Raw genomic sequence first — 17,016 nt, forward strand, 5'->3', positions numbered from 1 at the left:
CCAAGCGTATGCGGCTGTCAACTCTGATCATGTAATATCACCAAAGCAATATTTCTGCTCAACTTTTCAGGGTGTCTCGTCTGTTCCGCCTGCCTCTTAACCCTCCGGCCAGGATTTTAGCTGTTTAAATGTATAGTTTTGATATATGTGTTTGTGTCATTACTGATGGCTATCAGCGGCCCATTGCGTCACAGTCTCGGCTTTATTGTCTTTTGTTTGGCTGGCTGGCCTTCACTCGGCTCTGTGCAAGACTTTTGACCCTGTTTTTATATGCCTGTCCAATTCCAGCTGCCCCACTGCGTCCAGCAGGCATTAAAATACACAGCAGATGCTATGGGGAAACTGTGAATGAATGCTAATGGTATTCTTCTTGGTTGCAAAATCATTTTCACAGTCCCACAAATACATTTTGGAATATCGTGAGCCCCCAAAACCAAAGCGATGGAAAAGCCTTTCAATTTATATTTCTGATATGTGTCTTTATTTTTGACTATAAATAGGCAATTTTCATATAGGTTATATATGATTTTTACATTTTTATGATCGCACTCTTACAGATCCAATGTCGCCACTGAGCCGTTGTGTGTGTGCGTGTGTGTCTGTGTGTGTGTTAGACAGAAAGAGAGAGTCTATGACCAATCTCACATGGATCTATCATGGTGTCACAATGGCAAACCTCTGACTCCCCCCCACTCCTTTCTCTCTCTCTCTATCTCCATCTCTCTTGCTCTCCTCCTCTTCCGTGTGCCTCTCAGCTGGGTCAGGAGAGATCCTGGACCACACGTCCTGCTGTCGGATAACTGCTGGATCCGGGAGAGTTTGATGGCACCCGGGCACAGGTACCGCCTCTACTGATTCACTGTGAGTCAAACCCTGAGGGTCACCTGTGCTGCTCTCACACTCCCTCACTTACACACACACACACACACACACACACACACACACACCTACACATAAGCATAGACGCACATACACACACACATATCACAAACTTACCTGCACACTCCCACGCTCATAACAACTTTTGTTATGCATCCTTTGGCTTGTTTGTATACTGTGCATTGATTTCCTGTTGCTGTGTGAATTTAATGGACTTTAGGGGAAAGTTTAAGTTTTGCTGCTGTTTGGCTGGTGGGTGTGTTTCACTTTATGGTGTTTGGTTTATTTACATCAGTTAAAAATTTGTTCATTCTGTCTTGACTACAAACAAATTCAAGTTGGCTGCAATGGATTGTCATTGATTTTGTAATTGTCTGGTTAATTTTTTAAACACAAAGTTAATATAATTTTTAACAGTTTTGAATGATATTAAGCTAATCTCATTCTATAATGAAAAAAAAGTTTCTTTTTTACATTTACTTATAGGCATTTATCATACGACTTTATGCAAAAGTGAGAAAAACTAAAGAGCTGGTGTTGTTTATCACGGTGTTGAAATTATTCTCATAAAACTACAGTTTTGACTTATTTTGTAGTTCGTTGAACTCTTATGTATGTTTTGTAATCATCACTTTTACAAATGAATAGTCGCATAAACCTTCATTGTTTCGCAGAGATACGTTATCAAAATGTTTTGATTGGTGCTTTGCATTTCCTGTAAATGTCACTTGTGTTCTGCTACTGAAAGGCTAAGAGAAAAAGCTCTTTTTGAGATATTTTTGTAGTCGGGCGTAATTGCTGCTCTCCTAAAACTTGTGGCCGGTGCCCTTTATGAAATACCAGTGGCCTGCACATTGTCTAAGCCAAAGCTGTTCTGTTCCACCGTGTTGCGTTGTAATTTTGGTTTAACCCTATTACAGTTCCATTTAGGGCCGAAGGGCTGTGGAAACCAGTCAGGACTTGTTTTAAACTTAATTCGTATGTACACAGACCCGGGCCCAAGAGGTTAATGGCTAACAAATTAACCCCTCTGGCATTATCTTACAAATAGCCTGCAGCATATGATAACCTATAATCAATATCAGCAATTATATGTCAGGGAGAGACTCGTGTCGCTGACCCGACTCCCATGAAAGGACTCTCTCCGGAAAGAGGATCTCTCTCTGGTCATGCAAAGTGGCCTAATGATGTCATTACCAGGATTCAGTAAAGAGCACGGGCACCTGGGACCACCTCTGTATGTCATACAGTCTGGCTGTTATCTTTCTTACTGTAGATATCACACAATATTTTACTTTATCACCATAGTCTTGCTTTAACATGCTTATGTTTTCACATTTGTGCTGTCTCTGTTTATCAATCTTTCATTTTTTGATAATTTTAAGTGTGCTTTAGCTGGAATATTTTGTAATCTTCTTTCTCATTATTATTAGTTTAAACAGTACGTAGAAGTAAAGTTCATATGTTATGTAAATGTTTGGACCACTCAGGTGCGCTATTGTATGTTAAGTTTATTATGATACAAAATTTCATTTACAGGACAAAATTTGAAAGGGTTTGGCCTACAGATAAAATCACTCCAACATCTTACAGGCCCTGATTGTGTTTCAGGTGCCATCTTAAATAGATGTCAACTGTTTACTTCCTCGATCATTATTTAAATACAATTTGTTGTTTGTTTCTATTTTTGTGTAACATTAATATGTTTGGCATCCTTTAGGGTCTTTATAGAGTTAAGCTTATTTAAATGGCTTTAAACCTGGTGATCCTTTAAAATTAGGACAGCTTATTTCTGGAATCAGTTCATCAGCAACTGAAATGCTGGCCATGCAGGTGAAGGACATCAAAAAATAGCCAATGAATAAATTTAGATCCCTTACGGAAAAGTGGTATATAATTTCACAGAGATGAACACCACTGGGATTTGGGCATCTCTACAGAGCATATATGGATCACCTTCACGCAGTGTCATATGGGAGGTTCAAGGGTTCATATGTATCATCTGGACATGGGCCTCATTTACCTAAAATCGAAAAAAGTTTTGAAATCTGTAAATAATTTGGCCATGTTTTGCATATAGTTTTGCTGCTACTTGTGGAGCAAGTTTGTGTCAATTTTCATAGTTTCTTTTGAGTTCACTTGTTCCTGAAAAACATTTGCATAATTTAAATTATAATTTATATGCAATCAAAAGTATCATTAATATACATAATTCGTTTATTTCAGTCCTCTCAATATTACGCGCACATGTTATGTAAAGTTTAGAGCCGTCATTAAAACTATATTTGTGTTTATGATATTTATGCAGTTGTTTTTGTTTTACATGTGATTGTAATTGACTTATTTGTTGTAGTGAAAGTAATGAAATATATACCTGTCCGTATGGATTATTTTTATTTGATCTATTATTAAAATATTTATCATTTAACTAATCGTAGTCGATGACACTTGTGTCATTAATAGCCCACAGGATTAAAACGTTTCAGTGCATATTAATTATTTGCTGCCTGTAATATAATATAAATGATTTCATTTATATATGCATGCATATTATCCATTTAATTTCGTATGAAAACAGCAATTAATAAGCTATTGCGTTTTGTTTAAAGATAATAGTGGACAATTTCGATTAGAATTCGATTCGTTAATTGTTTTTCATAAAATTAAAAATGAATTTCGTTTATCTACTTCTAATAATTTGGCTTTTTTAAAGAATAAATGAATTAGCATTGTTGCTTTGTTTCAGTGACCATGTTGTACTGCCTTCATGCATTACTACTGAAATTAGGCTTCTTTTTTAAAATGCATTTAAAATAATTAAAACGAGCGTATTTGCATATTTGGGCAGATTTGGGTGTTCATCAAATAGTGAGAATATTAAATATGTTCAAAACAGACCAACTAAATTAAGCAGAACAAAATGTAAAATGCATTCATATTATTTATTCTTGCAAAGTGTATTTTTTCGGCTGTTTGCAATGATTAGAAAAAAGTTAATTATTACACTTTCAACTATATTTGGCATGAAACGTCTGAATTCTAATTTCATTGTGGTGTCACGTTAAAAAAAATCAAAAACACACACAAAGAAAAAGCATTACAGTAACCCCGAATCCATCTCTATTTTTGACAACTTTTCCCGCATATTTGAGTGTAAAACGCATGACGTCGGGTCTCGCCTGTTTTGCCGGGCCTGATCATCATCGACCCCCGAGACCTTGAACTTAACAGAGGCTTTCTAAAGAAATCAGCTGTTCACTGTGCTGAGATGAAAGCCATATGCCTCAGAGTCATTCACCTCACTGAATGCAATGTGACAAATGGACACTACCGAGGTCCAGTTGTCGCTTTGACCTATTTTCTACAGAATAATTACATTCGTGCCCATTCACACGACGCATTTGAAAATAAATAACAGAAAAGCACTTCGTAATTGTCACATATTATTATAATCATATTTATAATTATTATTGTTTGTTTTAAGTTTAGCTTTTTAGCTTTTAATAAACAAAGCCGAGCTCTGGGAACAGCATAATTCGTTTTAAGAATATAAAAGGAAAACAAGAAAGAGAGGAATAATGTGCCCCACACAATATAAGTTTTGCACAATGTCAGTTGTCCACAGCAGTAGATTTATTGTCACCTTCAATAGATAACCCACAATAATGCTATTACCTGCTGTATAAATCGAAACATGTTTTTTTTTAAAGCTTGTCCTCTTCGTGTCCTTGTGGTATTAAATAGCCACGCTCAGATAACATGGCACGTTATTTTTACACATCTCTAGGATATTTCGTTTGACAAATCTTAACTAATTCGTCGTTATTTAAAACACGGTATTTTGGAATAATTTTTTTTTATAAAAAAGAAAAAATCTGCATTGATGTACCAATTAACTTTATTAACCTTACTGGAACCCGCAATAATTATGTATTTTTATTTATAGAAAAAATCATTATATAGGAAACGTAATTTTATACAATAAATAAGCAAATCCATGGTCTTTTAACCATTAAGTATTTTTAACCTTCCTTCAAACTATGAGCACAGCAAATAAGGTTAATTTGACAAACACTGTCTGTTTTGTCTGCATAACATGAAGACGGAAATGAAACAACACACAGCAAAAAAAAGAAAAAAAAAAAAGAAAAATCCTTAATATGTTTGGGTGTGCAGAGGAATAGACTGCAGAGAATACACGCCATTCACACAGTTATAGGTCAGATTGCACTCCGTCATTTTATATATTATTTGGGGTCATTTCAAGCACGTTTTATAAACATTTTTTTTTGCGTTAGACATTAGATATATTTGGTTTTTAAAAAATATTAATAATAACAAACAAGCTTAAGCATAGACGTATCTTCTTAGCTGCTATTATTTTTGAAATTTGACTATTAATGTCGTAATGGCATATTAATAATTTTCCCTTTCTTTATGAATAATATGCTAACTAGTGGTTTTCTGTTGCATGTCGGTCTTTGCATTCCTGAACAGGCTGCCGGTGGGTAATTAATCCGGCCAATTAAACAGCGATGAGGGCTAATTGACCCTCTAATTGCTTTGGAGAGAATATGGCTAATTATTACAGGCTAATTGAAAGCCTTTATGTGACAGGTTGTTGTGTATTCAAAGCAGCCGGTCCTTACAAGCTGCTCTCGGTGGTAAACACCATTCACATTCAAATGAGACTAACTCTGGCACTGAAACAAGCAGCCCTGCCATTAGTGTTAGTCAGTGCTGTATTAACCTGACGTGTGCTGAACTGATTTGGTTAATTCTGTTGATGGCACTGTGCCCAGAACCGGGAATAAGAGCTCATCCACTGTACAGATGGAGAAATACGCACAGGGCGCACACACCGTGTCATTGTCTGTCACTATATATATTTTAATATATTATATTTTGATTGTTTTATATATAATATAATACAAAATATAAATATTTTAATATTCTTACTTATATTCATGTGTAATAATACAGAAACGATTACATAGATATATCGATTTATAGCTAATATATAAATACCTTTCGCCTATGGTAGAGGGCTTATATTGCACAGCAAAACAAACAAACAATCAAACAAACTAAAAATGAAAAAAAAAACAGTAGGCTACATAAATAGCGTTGTGGAGAGAGAATCGTCATGCATGCATCAGTATTACAGCTGCTCAGCGCCGTGCACCTGTCTCTGAGATTGGCACCCCCTCACGCGCGCGCTCGGGTTTGGAGGGGGCAGATCTGCTGGCCATGATTAGTGATGCGTGTCATATTTGTGACCCCCCTCACACCCCTCCCGCTGCATTCATCACATCTTTGCTATATTTGACCTAAAAATGCATTTCATTGTTTTGACAGAGAAACGTGATTTAAAAGGGAACCATAATAAAATACAATAAAACAAATATTGTAACGTTTAAATGTTGTATTTAATTATAGGCAAATATATATTGCTTAGCATATGTCTACAATTTTGGGATTAATAAACAATTTGAAAAAGCAAGAATGATAAATATTTTTTGTACACATCTTTACTTTTAATAATATATATATTTTTTAAATAAAAAATAATTGTAGCCTTTGAGTCATTTTACTAGCTTAACTATTTTCATTGTGCACACACAGAGACTATACATTTTATATTTGCACTTGTTTATGGTCACAGTAATAAACAAAATAAAAATATATGTAATCCTTCTGAAATCAAACGAAAAAAAAATCATATTATTATTAATCAAACAGCTGAATATTGTAGAAATACAGATATTTGTGTGCAAGGAAGGCATCAATCTGATTTGAAATTTATTTAAAGAGACAATTATGTCCATATCAAATATTGATCAGAATTTTTGGGTTGCTGATGGTTTGTTGGTGTTAGAGAGAGAAAGAGAGAGAGAGAGAGAGAGAGAGAGAGAGGGGTCTGGATGGAGGGGTAATGAAGGGTAATGCTATCAGACACCTGGGCCTCCCTTTGAATAATCCTGAATGATTAAAAACTGAGTGAACAGTTACTTAGGGGCTCCAAGGTCAAGTCCATGACCTCTGACCTCTGTCTGGAGAGAGAGAGAAAGAGGAGGGCGAGAGAGCGTGCATGAGCATCTGTGGACTGATAAGCTTAGGGACTAGACTGTTGTGTGTCTGCCCAACTCGCTGTCCTGCGCCCTGTACCTCTCAGTTTGGCTTTAGCGTATACTCTATCTATTATTTATCAGACTTATTAAAAGTTATTTCTGAGCCGTCAGGTCTAGCCGGATGACCCGAGAAAGGATTGCCTCTGGAGTGTCCAACGTTGCTGATGGAGGAAAAAAATCCAAATGGACTTACCGCACTTGCTAAAACACACAGGTTGAAAACAAACAGAAAATACGCCGTCAATTATTCAGGGCAGCATGTGCTATAGGAGGCATAAGAACTGCTCAATATTTTACAAGAACAACGCCAAAACCAGATGAATGTTTAATTACGGCCAGGTGTTTCCACTGGATCGGCTGAGGAGAACGTTGAAGCGATGGATCGGGATGTAGAAAATAAAGATGAGGTTTATGGCACCTATTACAGGACCGGGACATTAAACTGATATTGTGTGCAAATGCAGTTTCCAGTCATGATTATAGAGAATATGAGTTCTAATAAAACTATCTTGTGAACGTCAATCGGAGGTGCTTATAAAGATCTTAAAGACGTTCCATTATAGAAACATGAATAAAATGAAAATTATGTGCAAACAAAAAAGCAAAAGATTTTGATTAGATAAACAAAGATGATGCACATAGAAGTTCCAAAATAATCTGGTTAATGATCCAGTTGCTTTCATAAAATAGAAATAAAATAGTTTTATGGAAAATGCTACAAGAAATTATTTTCTTTTCATGACAACCGAGAGTTTCCACAACATGGAAATGAGAAGCCACTGCAGACCCACACCTACACTTGGTGCTGAATGTTCAGGTCTTATTTGCAAAAGTGTGAAAACAGTCAATCTCTGTAACCTTTTCTGGCACAAAGTGATGTGTGCGCACAGACCTCCCAGCTGTGTCCGGAGAAAGGAGGGTGGGGGGAGTGGTGTTCGGTTGAAGAGGGAGGGTTGAGGGGCTGGGCCCCGAAAGGTCAGGAGGAGGCAGTCGACAGGCGAACCGGCTGGCTGCCGGGGCTTTGAACCTAACAGATGGTGAAGGTTAGGTGACGTCCCCTCGCCTGGCCTTTCTGCAGTAATTGAGGATAATTTGAGCACCCGAAGAGAGTCGGCCTGTCCACTGTCAGGCCGGGGAAAAGGAGGTGAGGTTAATATGAAAAAGATTTTGCATTACCATCGGCTTTGTGTGGCTAGCCGCTCGCTCTCCCCGGTCTCGGACCTAATCCTGGCCTCAGGCGGAGGGGGTGAGAAGTTGTCACCCTGGGTTGGAGTGTAACGCCACGTGCATGAATACATCTCCGGCTTGATGCCTCTCTCTGCTCCCCTATTAACCAGAGTTCTGCCAGCTCTCATTACACACTGGCACCCAGGGAGCGAGCAGGTTCGAGGGAATTCGGGAAGGTTTTGGGAGGAGACCTGACAATACTCCTTGTGCTGAAGGACAAAAGAGTGCAAGACGAATGTCTTGTGTTGCCCGCTGTGAGCATGCACCTCTCAGCGTGGCATAAACTGCCTTGGACACATTCAAGGCTTATGCTGAATAATGTGCATAATCGCATCCTAATGAAAGTTGGTGCACTTAAACATCATGGGGTGCTATGTGGATAATAAAAATATTTTACTTGCCACTCCGGCATTTACCATATTATTAAACTTCTATCTATGCAAAAAAAAAAAAAAAAATAGTTCTGACAAAGTGTAAAATGCACTTCAATTGTATCTGTGTTGCTTTGCAACTCTATAATAAAGATCCGGGAGCCAAAATAACACGATGTTCCTCAAGCAGTACTCTGTCAGGGGTAACTGAGGGACCAATTCTTGCCGGAAAGTTTCCTCTTTGGTGTGATGAAGTCATTTACAACTATTGATCTGATAGTCAAACCGTGAGCGTTAACCTTAAGAGCCTTGGAGGCAGTTTGTGGGTAAGTGGAGGTGCCCCAGGGACCCCCTTATCAGTGGAAAGTGATCTTAGTGAGACACAATAGACAGAGATGTATTTTTAAAACGCTGGCATCGCTCAAACCGCTTTCATAACTCAGTCCACGCTAAAGCGAAACGCCACAAAAACTCCCAGGACTGCTTTCAAACTGCTGAATATTTTCTGTGGCATCGGTTTCAGTTTTTAAGTGGCACTTCTGTCATAGGAATAACATTTGCACTGTGATCTGTGACTGTGGTATTAAATTATTTTCTTAAAATATATACATCTGTCTGTGACAGATACATTATTGGAAAATTATAATGAACGGTCTGGTCGTGTGTTTGAGCTGGCAAATTCTGCATATTATTTTTGTCTTCATGCATATGCTATTATAATGACAAGCGCTCTTAGAGCAAGTGTAGGATGGATGCACGCCGACCACAAAAATTTGTAAGGATGTAGTTTGTAAATTACTGGGTTCATTAGCCAAACCAAGCAAAAATTATTTTTATGTGATTTGAGTTGAAGTAGAAAATTTGGTAAGACTTTTACAATAAAGTTGTATTTGTTAAAGGGGAGATTTCACAAGACCTTTTTAAGATGTCAAATAAATATTTGGTGTCCCCAGAGGACATATGTGAGCTTCTAGCTCAAAATATCATATAGATAATTAATTAAAGCATGTTAAAATTGCCAGTTTGTTGGTGTGCGCAAAGATGTGCCGTTTTTGGGTGTGTCCTTTAAAATGCAAATGAGCTGATCTCTGCACTAAATGGGAGTGTCGTGGTTGGATAGTGCAGATTAAGGGGCGGTATTATCCCCTTCTGACATCACAAGGGGAGTCAAAATTAAATGAGCTTTTTTACATGCTTGCAGAGAATGGTTTACCAAAACTAAGTTACTGGGTTGATCTTTTTCACATTTTTTAAGTTGATAGAAGCACTGGGGACCCAATTTTAGCACTTAAAGGAATATTCCATTTTCTTAAAAGAAAAATCCAGATAATTTACTCACCACTATGTCATCCAAAATGTTGATGTCTTTCTTTGTTCAGTCGAGAAGAAATTATGTTTTTGAGGAAAACATTTCAGGATTTTTCTCATTTTAATGGACTTTAATAGACACCAACAATTAACACTTAACTCAACACTTAACAGTTTTTTTTTCAACGGAGTTTCAAAGGACTATAAACAATCCCAAACAAGGCATAAGTGTCTTATCTAGCAAAACGACCGTCATTTTTGACAAGAAAAATAACAAACATACACCTTAAAAGCACAACTTCTCGTCTAGATCCGGTCGTGATGCGCCAGGTGACCCCACGCAATACGTCATGACGTCAAGAGGTCACAGAAGACGACTGCGAAACTCCGCCGCAGTGTTTACAAATGTGTTGAAAGAGGACCGTTCCTATGTTGTTGTATGTCAACTGATACTAATTAATGTCTTTGTGTCAGTTTATTGTTTACAATGGTCCGCAAATGTGCGTTTTATATATGTAACACGTGAACTCCCTACGTCACTATGCATTTACGTTAGGTCGCGCTGGACCGGACCTAGACGAAAAGGTGTGGTTTGGGGGAGCATATTTTTTGTTTTTCTTGTCAAAAATGACGATCGTTTCGCTAGGTGGGACCCTTGTGCCTCGTGTGGGATTGTTTATAGTCCTTTGAAACTCCGTTGAAAAAAACTTAAGTGTTGAGTTAAGTGTTAATTGTTGGTGTCTATTAAAGTCCATTAAAATGAGAAAAATCCTGCAATGTTTTCCTCAAAAAACATAATTTCTTCTCGACTGAACAAAGAAAGACATCAACATTTTGGATGACATGGTGGTGAGTAAATTATCTGGATTTTTCTTTTAAGAAAATGGAATATTCCTTTAAGAATGAAAAAAGGCTGATTTTCATGATATGTCCCCTTTGACATTAGTTGATGCATGTACTAACAATAAACAACACTTCTATAGCATGTATTATTATTATTTTTCTTAGTTGTAACTTTAAACATTAGTTAATGCACAATGAACTAACATGAACATTTGTATTGACCTGAACTAACATTAACAATGCTGAAAACTATATTGTTCATTGTTAACTCATGTAAGCTATAATGCATTGACTAATGTTACTTTAATTGTTGTCAGAATTTATTCCTGATTTGAAATGTGCTATTGGAGAATAACCTTACGGTCATCATAAACAATTTTAGTTAAAGTCTCTTCCCATTCAAGCCGATAGGAGGAGAACCTGTATAACTAGAAATAGTTATTCAGCGGGCGTTACAAAAATGGCAGGTTTGCCTTAAAGGGCCTTTGCGATGGTAAATCTGAATTGCAGTAATCGTGAGACAGATTCGGTATATGTTACTCGAGGGCCGAGCATTGGTCAGCTGTGCAGGAGTCTTCGCTTTGTGTGTAGGTTTGTGATCCACCAGTGGGTCAGTGTGGCTCTCCCCTCAGGCGTTGTCTAGCTGCAGGCTTTCTTAATGGAGCATCTCTACTGTTTCCTCTAGAGCCCGGCCTGTCCTCCTCCTGGGTGTGCTCCAGGAACCCGGCCATTTAAAATGGCTCCAGTACCATTGACCCTGTCTGTGAACACAACCAGTGAGAGGGTCACTCAGCTTTGGGCTTCACACTTTCTCTTTTAACCTGAAACGCACCCACCTGTCTGTGTGTGTGTGTGTGTGTGTGTGTGTGTGTGTGTGTGTGTGCACATATGTGGGGAACTGCTGGGAGCTCATCAGATTATTTATTTATTTCTCTCCTATTCTTTTTTTAAAATGTCTTTTTAAATTTTTTCACATAGTTTCAGATTTATTTAGCCTACTTCTCAGCTCTGAATCATTCCAGCAGGGATTTACAGTAGGGCCAAAGGTCATATATTTTGCATATTTTTCATTAACAACATAATTTGTTTTTTGAATTCTGGATTAAACGTTTTGGGGTGGTTTCCGGACAGGGCTTATACTAGTCCCAGACTAAAATGCATATTTGAGCTGCCTTAATTTAAAAAAAATCTTGCACGGACAAATCTTAACATATGTCATATCATTGTTTTGTCTCAAGATGAACACCAGTTATGTTTTTTGTAAGGTTTGTTTTTTAAAAAAAAGGCGCATTCAGACTGATCTCACGGAAAGTCATGTTATAGTCATGAAAACTTGTGATTAATTTATTTGTGGCCATGGCACAAACTTCTTTTTTTTCGTGCCTTGAGCATGATTGCCTTTTTGTGTCACTTGAACAAATTTCAATAAATAGTTTTTGACTTTCTTTTTCGTGGCATTTTATGAATTGTTTTCTCATTGTCTTATCCTATTTTCTTACCATTGTCGCTTGGGTCGGAGTTAGAATAACTTTCTGTTACATTTTTAGACATCCCAACTCTAACCCCAACTCCAGGTGAGAATAGTTTTAAAAGCGGAAGAAAAGCATGTAGAGACCAATACATAAAGTACATACTACACCAAACCCCAAATCTAACCCCAAGTGACAATGATTTAAAAATAGGAATAAATTAGAAAACAATAAATAAAATGACACCAAAAAGAAAGTCACGCCACGGACACAAAAAACGACAGTATTTATAGAAATTTGTGCTGAATGACACAGAAAATTTAATTCGTGCTCGAAGCATGAAAAAGCAGAATTTCGTGCCATTGACACGAATAAATGAATCAAAATATTCGTGACTGTACCACGACATGCCGTGAGATCATGTGGGTCCTATCATAAATCCTTGTCCTGGATTAATCTATCCCTGTCCGGGAAACTGCCCCTTTAAGATATATTTAAGTAGTCTCTGTAATACTTTACACTGAAAAAAATGATTCATTGAATTTAATCAATTTTTTTAAGGTAAGTGGTTGCAATAAATTTATTTAAGCTACATTTAAACAAAAGTTTTATATTTTACTTTGCTTTACTAATCTTTTTTGTTTAAATGTAGCTTAAATAAATTGATTGCAACCACTTACCTTTAAAAAATTGATTAAATTCAATGAATAATTTTTTTCTGTGTACAATATGGTTAAATTAGTCAATGTATTTGCTTACATCCACTTACAGAATGAGCAATGTGCATTAACTAATGTAAAGATTTAACAACTTTTGACAACTTTTCTGAAATTAAAATGAAATTAAAGTACAACCCGAATTCCGGAAAAGTTGGGACGTTTTTTTAAATTTGAATAAAATGAAAACTAAAGGAATTTCAAATCACATGAGGCAATATTTTATTCACAATAGAACATAGATAACATAGCATCATGTTTAAACTGAGAAATTTTACACTTTTATCCACTTAATTAGCTCATTTAAAATGTAATGCCTGCTACAGGTCTCAAAATAGTTGGGACAGGGCATCTCCTTTTCTTTTCAAAACAGTTTGAACAATTTAACTTATTATTTCAATGCATTCTTTGGCACCTTTCAAATGTTTTGTTTAATTCAAATGCTAAGTTTGAGATTGTTTCACGTCATGAATTTTCTTTTAGGGGGCACGACGGGATGCACCCTACACAAGGGGTGGGCAAGCCGAAAAGTTTGAGAACCATTGCAGTATTTCAACATTCAGATGCCACAGATTTATTTGATTTGGAGACTGTTCTGTGTTTGCATAGCAGCAAAGCAGGTGGCGCATTACAGACACTGTCATGCATGTGTTTTGTGTTGAAAGCTGAAGTTGATGGGAAGGCTTGAGGTGCAACGGGCTTTTCTCTGTAATGATCCTTATTATTTCTCTTTTCTCTTCAAATGGAGAAAAAGGGCATTCATCATTCTGTTGACCTGAGAGATCAGAGCAGCCAACGCTCCTTTGAAAAGTAAAACTGAAGCTCGCTTTTAAATAAGATAAATAGTAAACAAATCCAGGCCAACCCTTTGAACGGGCTTGCCAAGAGATTTACCCCGCCCTGTGGCAAATAATATTTCTTGAACCGGGTTTAAATTTCAAGTGTCTTGGGCTTAGAGAAACCTGCAACAAAAGAAAACGGGTCTCAGAACAGCAAATATTATCTTGCTGCCAGGGCAAGATGTCAAGATTGCATTTTTGTTGTCTCAAATGTAGGAGCGGGGCCGGTGTTTGGCAAATCCCAGAATAACACTCGATTTATTGCTGTTTATTTGGCCGGAACCGTACGGATGCTTTGCCACGTTTGCGTGCGATGCATGGAGACAAATGAGTGCCATTTAGCTCCCGTTCCTGATAAACAAGCAACAATTTACCTTCAGTTTCTTTATAGCTGAAATAAAACAACATATATGCAGGGTTTTGTCTTTTCGCATTGTCGTACAGCCTGTCAAATATCTTATTTTGTGTTGATCAAAATGGTTTAAAGAAAATTTAATAGTAAGGCTCGAATTTATGCTTGTTACTTACGCACACAATAACACAGTAATGCAATAAGATAAAAGTAGCAGTTTGCAAATTGTAAGCCATTCTTGTATTTACATTACACTAGTTTGTTTCGTGAAATTTATTCATCTTGTACCTAACATCAGCGTGCATTGTTGGTTCGCATTACATTCATTTATCGCTAATTTAATCCTATATAAACCATTCATGTCAAAGATAAAAGGAGAAGATGTTGTGCACCATGACTTGTGTTGTGTACCTCTTGTATTTGAAGCCAATTACGATGATGACTGCAATAACTGTGTTTCATAATAACAGTGCTTGGGCCTCAATAATCATTTTGTCCCTTGATCAGCCTCACAAGAGGGAAAGATGAAAGCACAATTATATATTAGCTTCGACAAGGGTTTGTGTCTGACTTGCCGTTTCGTTCTGCAATACAAAAACTCGTCTCACCTGACTCAACATTGTGACTGGACTTGCTTTCTTTTAACTAAAATGTCGTATTCAAACAAGTTGAATAGGTCTTGTACAAAAGTGATGTGCATTTAATTGGGAACTCTTTTTTTGGCTGGCATAAGCAAGTGTATAGACACCCACAGATGAGTGTTTTGTTGCTTAAAGGTTGCTCTATCGTAGCTCAGACGATGTCAACTTTTGTTCAGAGGTTTTCCTTATGATAAATAAAGAGTTGCATGTGCATGAGGCAATGAAATGTGCATAGCTCAGATTATTAGGTCATGAACACGCATAATAAAAATCTATGCATAGATGGTAAGTTGCTTTGGATAAAACTGCCAAAGGCATACATATAAATTGTAATGACTTTCGTATCTTGGCAGTCTAAGCACACTGTCAAAAAAAAATATCACAAAATGGTCCCTAGCAGCCACTTGGGCAATGCCCTTTCAAAAAGTACACCATTGCACCTTAAGAATCCATATTAGTTCTTCAAAGTTACCAGAAAAGTACATATTGATACAAAATGTATACATATCTGTACCATAGACCGTAAAACAAGATGGATGACGCTGTTCGCTCTCTTCCATTGGTGAAAAGTGAAGCCGTCAGAGTCCCGATACAGCGCTGACATCTTGGGTCTTGAGTCTGCGCCGTAGCGATTTCGGGACCAGTCCTGCGCAGTAGTGAGCAGGAAGTAAAGTTGCGAAAGCAAGGCCCCACCCTCGCTCTCGCAGAATTAACTAACTAAACTAAAAACAAACACTTGAATTTACATCAGCGTGATGAAAACTACAATAAATGACAGAAACCGGCTTCGGAATAAAGATAATTGAAGTGTAATTAAATTGTTTAGTTGGTCTCAAGTCCCATTAAATAACATGGGGAGGCGGGGTTTATGACCTATACTGGGACCAGTCATTTGGGGGGCGATCAAGACGTTTTGGCTTCACTTTTCAGGGCTTGTGCGGCACGCTTGATCTGTACCCAATATATACACTCTAAAAAATGCTGGGTTATTTTCAAATGAACACAGAAAGCGTTTAGATTTGATCCAACAATGGGTTAAAACAAACCAGCATTTTGGGTTGAAACAACCCAATTACAGTGCAATCTGGCGGGCTGGGCTCGTCCCATTTTGACCCAATGCTGGGTTGAAAATAACACAGCATTTTTAAAGTCTACACTCTAAAAAATGCTGGGTTGTTTTTATCCCAGTGTTGGGTCAAAAAGGGTCAAGCCCAACCGTTGGGTTACATTAACCCAGAAAATGTTTCAATTTGACTCATCAATTAAAAAAACAACCCATCTTAAATTACAACTCGACACAGGCTAAGTTTGTCAGTTTAAAAAATATATATATTTTTTTTAGAGAGCCCATATCTGTACCAAATGTATACATATCGGCAGTGTTGGGGTAACGCATTGCAATTAACGCGCGTTACGTAATAATATTACTTTTCTGAAGTAACAAGTAAAGTAATGCATTACTTTATAAGTGTACACATTAATATTTGAGTTACTTTTTTTTTTTAAAGTAATGCGAGTTACTTTTCAGTTTAATTAATTCAATTTAAAAATAAAATAATGTACTGAATTAAACTAAACATATTAACGTAAAATTATGCACTCTGTGCACCTGACCAGGAACAGTTTGAGTCAGAAACGGAGATGGCAGGCCAAAGCTTGACATTTTTGCAAAAATAAAAAACACCTGCAAGGCCTGAAAGAGATGAAGCCTCAGTCAATTAAGAAAAAGTAACGCAAAAGTAACTTAAAAGTAACGTTAGCATTACTTTCCATGAAAGTAACTAAGTAACGCAATTAGTTACTTTTTTGGGGAGTAACTTAATAATGTAATTCATTACTTTCCCCAACACTGCATATCTGTACCTAAAACGTACATATTAAGGCCCTTTTAAAGGGGTTGTGCCATTGTGACATTTTTGTTGACCATTTTTTCAGACAGTGCACACCCAGGTGAAAAAGTAGTACACTTCTATAATGTACATAATTTTGTACTTAATATACTAAAAATTCATCTTTAGTACTTCTTAAGATGTTCTTAAGAGCATCTAAGTGTACTTCGCTGTGCTATTTTGAGGCAGCATAAATATGTGCTAAAAATGTATTTAAAAAGTGTATTTAGGTAACACTTGTAGCAAACTTGAACCCATCTTTGTATGAAAGTTGAGTTCAAGTGTTAACTAAATACATTTTTTAATAGAGGGATAGTATGTTAAAAGTGCATTTTAGTTCATATTCATGGT

At 36.9% G+C, this 17,016-nt stretch overlaps 1 protein-coding gene across 1 annotated transcript in view; it reads left to right on the forward strand.

Moving 5' to 3' along the window:
* Nucleotides 1-788: 788 nt before the first annotated feature.
* Nucleotides 789-17,016, forward strand: part of zfhx3b (zinc finger homeobox 3b) — a 275,668-nt gene continuing 259,440 nt past the window's right edge. The window contains exon 1 of the mRNA XM_055213083.2: nt 789-861. The gene's annotated coding sequence lies outside the window, so the exon portion shown is untranslated. The remainder of the gene's footprint in view (nt 862-17,016) is intronic.

The sequence above is a fragment of the Misgurnus anguillicaudatus genome, chromosome 21, assembly GCF_027580225.2.
Source record: "Misgurnus anguillicaudatus chromosome 21, ASM2758022v2, whole genome shotgun sequence".
Lineage (NCBI taxonomy): Eukaryota > Metazoa > Chordata > Actinopteri > Cypriniformes > Cobitidae > Misgurnus > Misgurnus anguillicaudatus.